Source organism: Xenopus tropicalis, chromosome 2, assembly GCF_000004195.4.
Source record: "Xenopus tropicalis strain Nigerian chromosome 2, UCB_Xtro_10.0, whole genome shotgun sequence".
Lineage (NCBI taxonomy): Eukaryota > Metazoa > Chordata > Amphibia > Anura > Pipidae > Xenopus > Xenopus tropicalis.
The window spans coordinates 166,642,907-166,657,864 of NC_030678.2; the positions used below are offsets into that span (position 1 = coordinate 166,642,907).

Below are 14,958 nucleotides of genomic sequence, written 5' to 3' on the forward strand. Positions count from 1 at the left end.
TGAGGAAACTCTGGGTACAGTTGGGGTATAATGATACTATCCTGAAGAAACTCTGGGTACAGTCAGGGTATTATGATAGTTGGGGGGACATGGGGGACACAAGGGGTGGGTAGGTGTGCACACAGATGGGTGGCGCCGGGTAGGGTTGTATGTGTGTGCCAGCACCCCAGCACCCTCTGAAGGCTGCAAACACTTATACCACTGATTGGAATTCTGGGGAAAATGATGCACTGTGGGTAAAAACATGGTGACCTGCCTCTGAAAACTGAACTTTGCCCAATGTGTTGCATTAAAAAAACGTGGTTTCAGTTTTACAATATACCTTTCAATCTACAACTAACCAGGACAGGGGTGGGGCAAAATAGATTGGGGTGGGGCTTACAGTGGATTATGGGAGTATATTTGGGTAAAAGTGGGCAGCGTGAAGCTCTATCTCTTTCCAGGGTTATCGTTTGGGGTGTCAGCTGGATGGAATTGAAGAATAGAAAGGTCTATAGCCTCTAGTACAGGCCGCTGGGTCAATGGACAGGAGCTTTACAGCCCAGTGTGCTGGCAGGGGAGGCTGGGAAATGTAGTCTCCACCCATAAGAGGGTTCCTGGTTCAGCAAAGAGTTAAACCACCAAACCACTACAGATTCAGGAGTCTGCCTGGGACATATTAAATCAAACAGAATAAATTACCATAAAACAACGGAGAAACAGCCGACGCACGCAGTTTTCCCCGCGTTACATATTCCGCAATATCCACATCCCTCCCGCGCCCCTTCCTCTGGGACAATAAAGAGGGGGAAAAAAATTCCTCTAATAAAAACGTGTGAATGATTAGAAAAAACAAACTCAGGTGAAATCTCCTCTGCTCGACGGCGACAGCTGCCAAATGAATGACTGCGAAAAGACTTAAGCGCTTAAAGTCGTAACCTCGCCGCGCCTGGTCGGGCTTTCTGTCCGAGAGCCGCTTTAGCGGAACGCTTGGCAACACGTCTCCGACTGGAGCCCTTTGTATCTGGCATGTCATTGTTAAAAATATATATATATATCCAGAGTGTCAGCGACATGTTTTCAACATTTCTCCGCCTTTATTGGCCTGAGTTAGTTTAAAGGGGAAATAATACTACGTTTTAGTGAAGGCGGAAAATCTATTATTATTATTGACATTTATTTATAAAGCTCCAACGTATCCCGCAGCGCTGTACAATAAGTGGGTTTCATACATTGGGCATACAGAGTAACATATAAAGCAATCAGTAACTGATACAGGAGGGGAAGGGAGCCCTGCCCAAAAGAGCTTACACTCTACAAGGAATTACTGCATTTCATACATTGGGCATACAGAGTAACATATAAAGCAACCAGTAACCGATACAGGAGGGGAAGGGAGCCCTGCCCAAAAGAGCTTACACTCTACAAGGAATTACTGCATTTCATACATTGGGCATACAGAGTAACATATAAAGCAATCAGTAACCGATACAGGAGGGGAAGGGAGCCCTGCCCAAAAGAGCTTACACTCTACAAGGAATTACTGCATTTCATACATTGGGCATACAGAGTAACATATAAAGCAATCAGTAACCGATACAGGAGGGGAAGGGAGCCCTGCCCAAAAGAGCTTACACTCTACAAGGAATTACTGCATTTCATACATTGGGCATACAGAGTAACATATAAAGCAATCAGTAACCGATACAAGAGGGGAAGAGAGCCCTGCCCAAAAGAGCTTACAATCAGATTCATTGATAAGCCTGAGTTAGTACAACGTCCTAGTGAAGGTGGAAAATCTATAGATTTATTTATAAGCCTGAGATAGTTTAAAGGGAAGTAGGCAATGCTGAAAAGCCACTTTACTATATACTTTCATCTGTAGTGGCACACTTGCCCACTCAGCAGAGAGTGGCAGCCAATCAGAAATGAGCAGGCATCTTGTCAGAAATGCCTCCTCATTTCTGACTGGCTGCCCCTTTCCTTCATAGGCCGCAGGGAACTGGCGCTCTAGCACAAGTATTGTTGCCTTGATACTGCTTTGAAGAGGGGTTTGCTTCCCCTTTAATGTCCAGTGACCCAACAAGAATTCCATGTTCTCTATCAGTTTCTATAAACTACAGTATTTTATCCAGAAGCAGTTGCAGCTCCTTCATACACAAACCCTGGATCTATAGAACTTTCCCCACTTTGTTTCCCATCTCCTCAGACGGGAATATCCCCCGAACACCTCGGTGATGACTAAAACACAACTACATATTTTAACCTCTATCCATTAAATCCCAGTCGCAATCAGATTTCTAGGATTTACAAGTAAGAGAATAACACGAGGATGTTTATCTTCCCCCTATGGCTCTGCGAGAAAGAGCTGCGATCTTCTGTTACAGAAATAACACGACATATTCGCCGGCAATGGATAAAGGGATTTAGTGTGAGACGGGGAACCCAAGCCCAATGTTTGCTTTAAAAAGTCTGATTTTATCAACCCAACTTGAGTGTGTTACTGTGTTACTGTGTTACTGTGTTACACCGACACTGCGACCTGAGCCTGAACATAATCTGAACTCTGAGTATCACTCATGTATTATAAGGGATAATGTACCCCCTACTGTAAATGATAAGGATATTAGCAGTCACTGAGGGGTTCTGTGCCCATATAAAGGCACAAGGCTGCAGGCTGAGTTATACAGGGAACTCTGAGTATCACTCATGTATTATAAGGGATAATGTACCCCCTACTGTAAATGATAAGGATATTAGCAGTCACTGAGGGGTTCTGTGCCCATATAAAGGCACAAGGCTGCAGGCTGAGTTATACAGGGAACTCTGAGTATCACTCATGTATTATAAGGGATAATGTACCCCCTACTGTAAATGATAAGGATATTAGAAGTCACTGAGGGGTTCTGTGACCATATAAAGGCACAAGGCTGCAGGCTGAGTTATACAGGGAACTCTGAGTATCACTCATGTATTATAAGGGATAATGTACCCCCTACTGTAAATGATAAGGATATTAGCAGTCACTGAGGGGTTCTGTGCCCATATAAAGGCACAAGGCTGCAGGCTGAGTTATACAGGGAACTCTGAGTATCACTCATGTATTATAAGGGATAATGTACCCCCTACTGTAAATGATAAGGATATTAGCAGTCACTGAGGGGTTCTGTGCCCATATAAAGGCACAAGGCTGAAGGTTGAGTTATACAGGGAACTCTGAGTATCACTCATGTATTATAAGGGATAATGTACCCCCTACTGTAAATGATAAGGATATTAGCAGTCACTGAGGGGTTCTGTGCCCATATAAAGGCACAAGGCTGCAGGCTGAGTTATACAGGGAACTCTGAGTATCACTCATGTATTATAAGGGATAATGTACCCCCTACTGTAAATGATAAGGATATTAGCAGTCACTGAGGGGTTCTGTGCCCATATAAAGGCACAAGGCTGCAGGCTGAGTTATACAGGGAACTCTGAGTATCACTCATGTACTATAAGGGATAATGTACCCCCTACTGTAAATGATAAGGATATTAGCAGTCACTGAGGGGTTCTGTGCCCATATAAAGGCACACGGCTGCGTTTCACATTAGGAGGCTCATTATTCTCTATACATATCATACATTTCTGGGGTAAAATTCAGACAAAACCCTAGGATTCTGTAGTTGTTTCACTTCACTAAGGATCAGACACAGATTTTCTCACACAGAGCAGAAATATCCTGGACTTGATATCTGAACTTGTGCTCATTCTCGGCAGGCAGGAGGGTTCCCCTTTACGAGGGGCGGGAGGGCCCGTTATTGTGCATGGGCTTTGGGTTGTTTACTAGACAGCAGCTTCCATTCAGCTTGTTCACAAATCAAACACAAAACATTGACTTCAAAGCAAAAAGCCACCAAAAGCCTCTTTGTCTGCCTGGCGCTTCAGCAGCGAGTGTGTCACCATCCAACACACAGGGAGAGGAATCCAGTCCAGTTTAGCAGCCTCGGTACTATAACCAGGACTCACTTACTGGAGATGTTAGTACAGCTGGGACCTGTTATCCAGAATGCTCAGGACCTGGGGATTTTCCAAATTAGGAGTCTTTCCGTAATTTGGATCTTCATACCTTTAATGCTACTAAAAAATAATTTAAACATGAAATAAACCCAATAGGGCTGTTCTGCCCCCAATAAGGGGTAATTATATCTTAGTTGGGATCAAGTACAGGTACTGTTTTATTATTACAGAGAAAAGGGAATCATTTAACCATTAAATAAACCCAATAGGGCTGTTCTGCCCCCAATAAGGGGTAATTATATCTTAGTTGGGATCAAGTACAGGTACTGTTTTATTATTACAGAGAAAAAGGGAATCATTTAACCATTAAATAAACCCAATAGGGCTGTTCTGCCCCCAATAAGGGGTAATTATATCTTAGTTGGGATCAAGTACAGGTACTGTTTTATTATTACAGAGAAAAAGGGAATCATTTAACCATTAAATAAACCCAATAGGGCTGTTCTGCCCCAATAAGGGGTAATTATATCTTAGTTGGGATCAAGTACAGGTACTGTTTTATTATTACAGAGAAAAGGGAATCATTTAACCATTAAATAAACCCAATAGGGCTGTTCTGCCCCAATAAGGGGTAATTATATCTTAGTTGGGATCAAGTACAGGTACTGTTTTATTATTACAGAGAAAAGGGAATCATTTAACCATGAAATAAACCCAATAGGGCTGTTCTGCCCCAATAAGGGGTAATTATATCTTAGTTGGGATCAAGTACAGGTACTGTTTTATTATTACAGAGAAAAGGGAATCATTTAACCATTAAATAAACCCAATAGGGCTGTTCTGCCCCAATAAGGGGTAATTATATCTTAGTTGGGATCAAGTACAGGTACTGTTTTATTATTACAGAGAAAAGGGAATCATTTAACCATTAAATAAACCCAATAGGGCTGTTCTGCCCCAATAAGGGGTAATTATATCTTAGTTGGGATCAAGTACAGGTACTGTTTTATTATTACAGAGAAAAGGGAATCATTTAACCATTAAATAAACCCAATAGGGCTGTTCTGCCCCAAAAAGGGGTAATTATATCTTAGTTTGGATCAAGTACAAGGTACTAGGTACAAGATAACCTGTAATTCGGAGCTTTCTGAATAACAGGTTTCTGGATTATGAATCCAGTAACATTCCAAACATGAACTAAATAAACTGGGAAACTGTTACAAGCAGAAAGAAATACAATGTATAATTGATACCCGCATCCCTTCCTCCTACTATGAATATACATGCCAACCTACCCCCCTAGTGGCGGCTAGCAGGGTATTATTATTACTGTAACTGTCCTCCTATAACTGCTGTAAAACTACAACTCCCAGCATCCCTTATTAGCACAGGGCGGTAAAAAAAAAAAAAGATGCTACATTTCTAGCCTCTGGAACTCTATCCCTGAATCCCTCCGTAGGGAACACTCACCCACTCTCTTTAAGAGCACTAAGACATTATTTTGCCCAGTCCTGCGCTTAAGGGCAAATGCCCATACCTAGTGCCCTCTTACCTTCCAGTCGTGCCTGTATGTTACCCAACCACTTAGATTGTAAGCTCTACGGGGCAGGGACCTCCTTCCTACTGTGTCTCATACCACATGGCACTTATATATATATATATATATATATATATATATTGTATTTATTTATTATATCACTTGCCCTCCCTGTGTGTAATTGTGTATATTGTAAGATTGTACAGCGCTGCGTACCCTTGTGGTGCTTTATAAATAAAGTTATACATATATACATTCCTTGTTGAGCTTTAGTTGCCCTTTAAAGTGGCCAGGAGAGTTATTAATGGCAAAGGAGCAGATACTTACTGTAACCATCTCTTTCTCTCGGTGCAGCAGAGACTTTCCAGCTGAAAGGATTTCAATAGGTGCTCATTCCTGGCCCTCTCCGAGCGCCGCCACCTCCGAGCGCACCCCGGGAATCTGCTTTTCAAGTGCTAATAAGCTCCACTCCGCTCCTCACATTGCCACCAGCTATCAGAAAGGGCCGGCGAGTGTAAGCTTTGTTGCCCGCGTCCCCATCTCGGGTTTTAATTAACTCCTTTGGGGCTGGAAGGGCCTGCGATTCATTACGCCGGTGCCTCCTCTATGGGAGCGTTTATGCACAATCTTGGCACGCTCGGCTTTTTTATTGAGAGGATTACATGGGCGCGAGTGTCCTTAACATAAGTTAGAGCCGAGGAACAGAGCGCCGTCGGTTATGGGATTGAATCATGGGGTTTTTTTTGATATATGAAAGCAGCAATTTCCCTTCCCCGGGGTACTGAGAATAATCTAATGGACAGAAAGTACAGCCCCCCCACCCCCTTCTTTTTATTGGCCAAAAGCGACCGCTTTCCCAAAGAGCTTTCCCAAAGAGCGGGAGGTGTGCGGAGAGGAATTTCTAGTGTAAAGGAGAAATAAACCCTTCAGTTTGAAGTTCAGCCCGATGCCGGCCGTAGGGTCTATAGGAAAAGTCATTAAGATACTTTTGTTTTCCAGCTCTCCTGTTTGGAATTTAAACTGCTACCTGGCTGCTAGGGTCTTAGGCACCCTAGCAACCAGGCGGTTACTGCAATGACACAAGGAAAGATTATTATTTATTATTCTTTGTGTATCCAAATTACATAGCACTTTTTTTCATCATTCCTCACATTCCTTGCCCCAGTCCAAATCACATTCCCATCAGTCCCTGCCAGGCCAGAACTAGGGACCTAGTCCAGAACCTTGTCGCCCCACTGCCCCATGCCCTCCTCACACCCAACCTACTTCCCTCCCCCGTCTTCAGCATGACTGTGCACGCTTGTTCACGCATTGCACCCCGTGAGGGGAGGGGGGACAGGTGGGAGGGCTGCCTGCCCGGGTTGCCTAGGGTGCTGGACCAGCTTGGCTTGGCGCTGGTCCCTGCTGCAGTAGAGCTTACAATCTAAGGTCCCTATTCCATTAGTCCCTGTTGCAGTAGAGCTTACAATCTAAGGTCCCTATCACATTCCCATCAGTCCCTGTTGCAGTAGATCTTACAATCTAAGGTCCCTATCTCATTCCCATCAGTCCCTGCCCCAGTGAGCTTACAATCTAAGGTCCCTATCACATTCCCATCAGTCCCTGCCCCAGTGAGCTTACAATCTAAGGTCCCTATCACATTCCCATCAGTCCCTGCCCCAGTGAGCTTACAATCTAAGGTCCCTATCACATTCCCATCAGTCCCTGCCCCAGTGGAGCTTACAATCTAAGGTCCCTATCCCATTCCCATCAGTCCCTGCCCCAGTGGAGCTTACAATCTAAGTTCCCTATCACATTCCCATCAGTCCCTGCCCCAGTGAGCTTACAATCTAAGGTCCCAATCACATTCCCATCAGTCCCTGCCCCAGTGAGCTTACAATCTAAGGTCCCTATCACATTCCCATCAGTCCCTGCCCCAGTGGAGCTTACAATCTAAGGTCCCTATCACATTCTCATCAGTCCCTGCCCCAGTGGAGCTTACAATCTAAGGTCCCTATCACATTCCCATCAGTCCCTGCCCCAGTGGAGCTTACAATCTAAGGTCCCTATCACATTCCCATCAGTCCCTGCCCCAGTGGAGCTTACAATCTAAGGTCCCTATCACATTCCCATCAGTCCCTGCCCCAGTGGAGCTTACAATCTAAGGTCCCTATCACATTCCCATCAGTCCCTGCCCCAGTGGAGCTTACAATCTAAGGTCCCTATCACATTCCCATCAGTCCCTGCCCCAGTGGAGCTTACAATCTAAGGTCCCTATCACATTCCCATCAGTCCCTGCCCCAGTGGAGCTTACAATCTAAGGTCCCTATCACATTCCCATCAGTCCCTGCCCCAGTGAGCTTACAATCTAAGGCCCCTATCACATTCCCATCAGTCCCTGCCCCAGTGAGCTTACAATCTAAGGTCCCTATCACATTCCCATCAGCCCCTGCCCCAGTGAGCTTACAATCTAAGGTCCCTATCACATTCCCATCAGTCCCTGCCCCAGTGAGCTTACAATCTAAGGTCCCTATCACATTTCCATCAGTCCCTGCCCCAGTGGAGCTTACAATCTAATGCCCTATCACATTCCCATCAGTCCCTGTCCCAGTGGAGCTTACAATCTAAGGTCCCTATCACATTCCCATCAGCCCCTGCCCCAGTGAGCTTACAATCTAAGGTCCCTATCACATTTCCATCAGTCCCTGCCCCAGTGAGCTTACAATCTAATGCCCTATCACATTCACACATACACTAGGGTTTAGCATTTTTATCAGGAACCAGTTAACCTGCCAGTATCACCCTGCAATTTGCCCTCCCCGGGTGAATTCACAGGTCACCCCCTACAGAGGAAATTTGCCTGTATTTATGCCACTGCTATGCCCAAAGTGACCCGCTGCCCTATAGGCACAATATTTAAAGTGAGCCCTATACTGTAATTAATGCCAAATCAGTGCAGAGAGTTACCCTTTTCTTTAATTATTAACTGTTACGCTGCCCCTCCCCCTCGTTAGTGTCCAACCGGCTGCTTCAGTCTCAGTCTTCATCAGGTGACCTGCACTAACCCATTGGCTATTCATTAGTAAGAATGGCTAGTGACTCTGTGCAAACACCAGGCAGGGTGTAGGGTTGCATTCCCACAGGGAGAAAAAAAAACCCCTTCAGTTTAGTAAATAAATCCCCCTTTCAAGATCAGGCCTGACCCCCTTCTGCGTCTTAAAGGGACCTCCCTGCAAAATTGGGAATTTAAAAAAGAAGGCAGCTCCCACCCATATTATTCTATAAACATATACAGATTAGTAAAATAAAAAGAGTAAGTATGCTGTTGGGCTGCAAACAATGGGGCGCTAGTGTAAAGCCGGGGGTGAGGATTTATGGCTGATCCTTACTGTACAACCGCTGGGGAAGCCAAATAAATATTGATGACGCGTGTGCCAAGACTTCCCTGCTAGAACTACTCCTCGCGTTTTACAGCGGGTTAGCCTCATTTTACAGCCCGGCACCTCATAGCCTCTTCTTACCGGGGGGCTGGGGGGGGGGATTCAGCTTTATTAGGGTTCGGCTAATTATATTAACAGATGCTATAAATATGGCTTCCACCTTCATTCTCCTTACTCCAAGGCCTGTTATTAAGGGGGCGCAAATGTTGTGATTGCCTTGCACCCCGGCTCCTAGTGGACCCATCTGAAACAGCCCCCGGGCCTGAACAACGTGGAAATAGGATATGAATGTTGGGGTTATTGTACATGAAACTGGCACTGTATTTACCCTGCCCTGTGTTCTGTGGTATTATACATGGAATTGGCACTGTATTTATCCTGCTGTGGGTTCTGGGGTATTATACATGGAACTGGCACTGTATTTATCCTGCTGTGGGTTCTGGGGTATTATACATGGAATTGGCACTGTATTTATCTGCTGTGGGTTCTGGGGTATTATACATGGAAATGGCACTGTATTTATCTGCTGTGTGTTCTGGGGTATTATACATGGAATTGGCACTGTATTTATCCTGCTGTGGGTTCTGGGGTATTATACATGGAATTGGCACTGTATTTATCTGCTGTGGGTTCTGGGGTATTATACATGGAAATGGCACTGTATTTATCCTGCTGTGTGTTCTGGGGTATTATACATGGAATTGGCACTGTATTTATCCTGCTGTGGGTTCTGGGGTATTATACATGGAATTGGCACTGTATTTATCCTGCTGTGGGTTCTGGGGTATTATACATGGAATTGGCACTGTATTTATCCTGCTGTGGGTTCTGGGGTATTATACATGGAATTGGCACTGTATTTATCCTGCCCTGTGTTCTGGGGTATTATACATGGAATTGGCACTGTATTTATCCTGCTGTGGGTTCTGGGGTATTATACATGGAATTGGCACTGTATTTATCCTGCTGTGGGTTCTGGGGTATTATACATGGAATTGGCACTGTATTTATCTGCTGTGGGTTCTGGGGTATTATACATGGAATTGGCACTGTATTTATCCTGCTGTGGGTTCTGGGGTATTATACATGGAATCGGCACTGTATTTATCCTGCTGTGGGTTCTGGGGTATTATACATGGAATTGGCACTGTATTTATCCTGCTGTGGGTTCTGGGGTATTATACATGGAATTGGCACTGTATTTATCCTGCTGTGGGTTCTGGGGTATTATACATGGAATTGGCACTGTATTTATCCTGCTGTGGGTTCTGGGGTATTATACATGGAATTGGCACTGTATTTATCCTGCCCTGTGTTCTGGGGTATTATACATGGAATTGGCACTGTATTTATCCTGCTGTGGGTTCTGGGGTATTATACATGGAATTGGCACTGTATTTATCCTGCCCTGTGTTCAGGGGTATTATACATGGAATTGGCACTGTATTTATCTGCTGTGTGTTCTGGGGTATTATACATGGAATTGGCACTGTATTTATCCTGCTGTGTGTTCAGGGGTATTATACATGGAATTGGCACTGTATTTATCCTGCTGTGGGTTCTGGGGTATTATACATGGAATTGGCACTGTATTTATCCTGCTGTGTGTTCTGGGGTATTATACATGGAATTGGCACTGTATTTATCTGCTGTGTGTTCTGGGGTATTATACATGGAATTGGCAGTGTATTTATCCTGCTGTGTGTTCAGGGGTATTATACATGGAATTGGCACTGTATTTATCCTGCCCTGTGTTCTGGGTTATTATACATGGAATTGGCACTGTATTTATCCTGCTGTGGGTTCTGGGGTATTATACATGGAATTGGCACTGTATTTATCCTGCTGTGGGTTCTGGGGTATTATACATGGAATTGGCACTGTATTTATCTGCCTTGTGTTCTGGGGTATTATACATGGAATTGGCACTGTATTTATCCTGCTGTGGGTTCTGGGGTATTATACATGGAATTGGCACTGTATTTATACTACCATGTGTTCTGGGGTATTATACATGGAATTGGCACTGTATTTATACTACCATGTGTTCTGGGGTATTATACATGGAATTAGCACTGTATTTATCTGCCTTGTGTTCTGGGGTATTATACATGGAACTGACACTACATTTACCCTGCCCTGTATTTATACTGCCATGTAGTAGTAAGTTTTGGAGTGTAGAAAATGCCTTTTATTACCCTCCCCAAATACAATTATTACTCCCTTCCTATGTACATTATCTCAAAAGAGAAAGAACATGTATAAAATTTAGGTGCAATGACCAATCAGAGCATTAGAACATATACAGGAGTAAACTAAGTACCAAAAGGCTCACAATTCATCAGCAAATAAAGGCCCCTGAATACGTAGGCAGGTTAAGGCCCCCAACCTGTTATGTTTCCCATACGGGCGCCCCGGGAGAATGGAATGACTATGTTGGTACTGCGCGTAATCGCCAGGGAACCCCCGAGCCCCATGGGTGCTGCTCCTCGCACACAATCTGTTTCTGTGGATACACACGCTATAACACCGAGCAACGTGTTTCTCTTGGCACCCTTTGTGCATAACCTAATTCCTCTTACGGCAACTGTTAATCCCAGTGTTTATGGGGCGCATTATCCGCGGCACGCTGTTTCATCATAGCGCCCCCCCGTTGCACTAGCATAGAGATTTCATGCTAAATGTAGATTATATATAGATTGTAAGCTCTGCGGGGCAGGGGCCTCAATCCTCTTGTGTCTTTGACTCTTAAATTATTGCAACTGTATCTTGTATTTATTTGTATTTATTGTTATACTTTGTATTTATCTATTATTATCTTAATAACCTCTAGTTTGTATTAATGTATTCTACTGTACAGCGCTGCGTACATAAGTAGCACTTTATAAATAAAGATATACATACATACATACAAATGGGGTACCCCGATTTTCTCTCGCACCCCAACCACATACAGGCAGACATTAACCCTATAGTGTGCTAATTATGTGATTGTAACCCCTCCCCATAGACTTGCTGGAAGCTCAATAACAGCTGGCTTTATACAGGGATGGGACCTGTTATCCAGAAGGCTCGGGACCTGGGCTTTTCCAGATAAGGTGTCTTCTGTAGATCATAGATTTCCTTATCCTTTACATGTATTCCTACATCACTACCACGGGATATAAAGAACTGGCCTATTGAGTGTAGCTAATGCAAAGAGCCTTACAGCGCCATCTACTGACAGACTATAATACAGCAGCAAATGTTCTACAAGGATATCCGTTGTTTAGGACTGCGACCCAACTGAGAACTGAATACATTATTTAAGCAGGTAATGTCCAATAATCCAAGCTCTGGGGATACTCAGTGGGGAACAGATTTGGGACATAATATAAAGAATAAAATCTTATTTTATGTCCTCAGGGTATGAAGAACAGAGATGAAAGAGAGAGTGGCAAAGGCTGTCTCTATCACACTGTATTACACCCAACAGATGTCACTTTGTGAAACTGCACTGCTACTCGGTATCCATGGCGATAGGCGTGTAACTGTCAGAAGCGCTTAATAACAACGGTTACTAAGTTTGGCTGAGCCCACGTGCTGCGTAGGGAAAGCAATGCCCACCGAGCTGGCAAAGCATCTGCACCGACAAGCCGGCGTCTCATTTAGATTGCAAGCTCTAATGCGCTTATGGACCTTTCTATTGTAGCATTCTGTAGGGTAGGGATAGGCCAGCCCAGTGGTGGAACTCTATAGAGTATATTTGCTATACTGCAAGGATAGTTATACTGTGTCTCAGCAGCTGGGGTGGGACTACATTACCCAGAATCCTCAGCCGAGGAGTCAGCAGTAGGCTGCAAGGGGTATTTGCTTTGAAAACCAATAGCTCACCATTAAGCTCATGTTTTCGTATGTTATAGAATGTCCTCTTTTTTTTTTACTTTTCAATTGGTCTTCCTTTTATAGACCTTTAAATTATTTGCCTTCCTCTTGTGCCCCTTTCCAGCTTTCCAATGGGGGGGGGGGGGGGGGGTCACTGACCCCGGCAGCCAAAAAACCTATGTGAGGCTACAATTTTATTGTTACCATTACAGGTATAGGACCCATTATCCAGAATGCTCGGGACCAAGGGTATTCTGGATAACGGGTCTTTCCGTAATTTGGATTTCCATACCTTCAGTCTACTAAAAAAAATCAATAAAACGTTAATTAAACTTAGTTCGGATCAATTACAAGGTACTGATTTATTATTACAGAGAAAAAGGAAATCAGTTTTAAAATTCTGAATTCTTTGATTAAAATGGAGTCTATGGGAGACGGGCTTTCCGTAATTCGGAGCTTTCTGGATAACAGGTTTCCAGATAAGGGATCCCAAACCTGTACAATTTTTATTTTTTCTACTCCGTCCCTCCCCTATTCATTTTCCAATCTCCCTTCCTGGTTGCTATGGTAAATTGGTTCCTAGCAACCAGTTGCTGAAATAATAAAAAATGTAGATCGAATGTAGCCAAAAAGTTCATTTAAGGACAAACCGCCTCTTTAAGCCACTGCCTGGTTGCTAGAGTCAGTTGGATCTTAGCAACCAGACAGCAGTTAAATACAATGTATTTTATTTCAAAAATTCAGATTGTCTCAGAATACCAGACTTTACATCATAGCCGAAAAGCAAACTGCTCATTCCCCATAACAGGACGGAAGTGAATGGGAGCAAGACACTAATCCTGAAAACCTACACCTGCTTTGTGCGCATTCAGCCCCCCTCGGCTGGCAGTGAGTGAGAGCAAACAGACTCCTAATGAAAGTAGTGCCCACAGAAAGGGTTAATAGCCTGCTGCAGCCTGTAACGCTATCCTCGCTGGCGGAAGATGCATATAATTGCACAAAAATGAAACTTGTTACTCATCATATATATATATATATATATTTATATGTAGCCAATAGGTTCACAGAATATAAATAGCACCTGGACACAAGAGCTTGCAATCTAAATTCAGTTTGGAGCCGAGGAGTCACATTATCCATCCGTCATGTAAACTTCAAAGCAATTACCTAACCACAAACGAGAAGCAGCTCCAGGAATAAATCGGCCGCTGCTGAACCACAACAAGGGCTGCACCTCATTCTGCATTCTGCCCGGCTAATTAGCAATGAATTGAAATGCGCGCTGCAGGCTATGCTGGTTTCTGTGCAGCCATGCAATAGGCATGTACATGGGTTGCCTTCTAACCATGCAGGATGTGGATTCAGCCTGCCTCTATTAAGGAGGCACATTTAAACACAACTCCTGTCTTTTTTCCTAAGGCAACAACTCCCAGCACTCTTCCAAGGTCAGTGCATGATGGGAGATGTAGTTCAGTAACAGCAAATCTGCTCTGTATAGCGCTATGGCTAATCGGTCAAAACAGAAGCCCAGGTAGCCTGATGGCTTCCATCTGGACAAATATTGGCTCAATAGCCGCCGACAATGAATGATTCAGCCTAGTGACCTGCAACCGGCTCTTTGTGTGTCGCCTGACACACTATATATATATATATATACCCACACTATAGAAATGTCACAAAAATTGAAAAATGTCACTATTCCTTTTAACTTTCAAGGGAATTCTGGGAGTTGTAGTTCAATCTCTTATTCTGTACACTACATACACATTTTTTGATTTTACAGTCACACTTGCTGTTGATCCTGTCTTCTAAGCAGAGTGGGTGTGTATTTAAAGAATACAAATATATGTGCACAGTTATATAGTTATATAAAAAAGCATAAACTTATACCTATATATATATATATATATATATATATATATATATATACATAAATAATCCATATATACAGCCTAAATAGGGTAGTTAAGGAATCAGGACCTTGGAAACTGCAAACATTGCAACAAGCCTATAAATAAATGGCTACTGGAGATCAAGCACAGTATGGGTACGGCAATGGGATATACAATATATTATTATTAATATTATGAACATGTATTTATAAAGCTCCAACATATTCCGCAGCACTTTATATAGTGTAGGTACGGCAATGGGACA

General features: G+C 43.5%; 1 protein-coding gene across 6 annotated transcripts in view; it reads right to left on the reverse strand.

The window, feature by feature from the left end:
• The window catches only part of fat3 (FAT atypical cadherin 3), a 334,300-nt gene that overhangs the window by 318,214 nt on the left and 1,128 nt on the right, over positions 1 to 14,958 (reverse strand). The gene's annotated exons all lie outside the window — the stretch shown is intronic.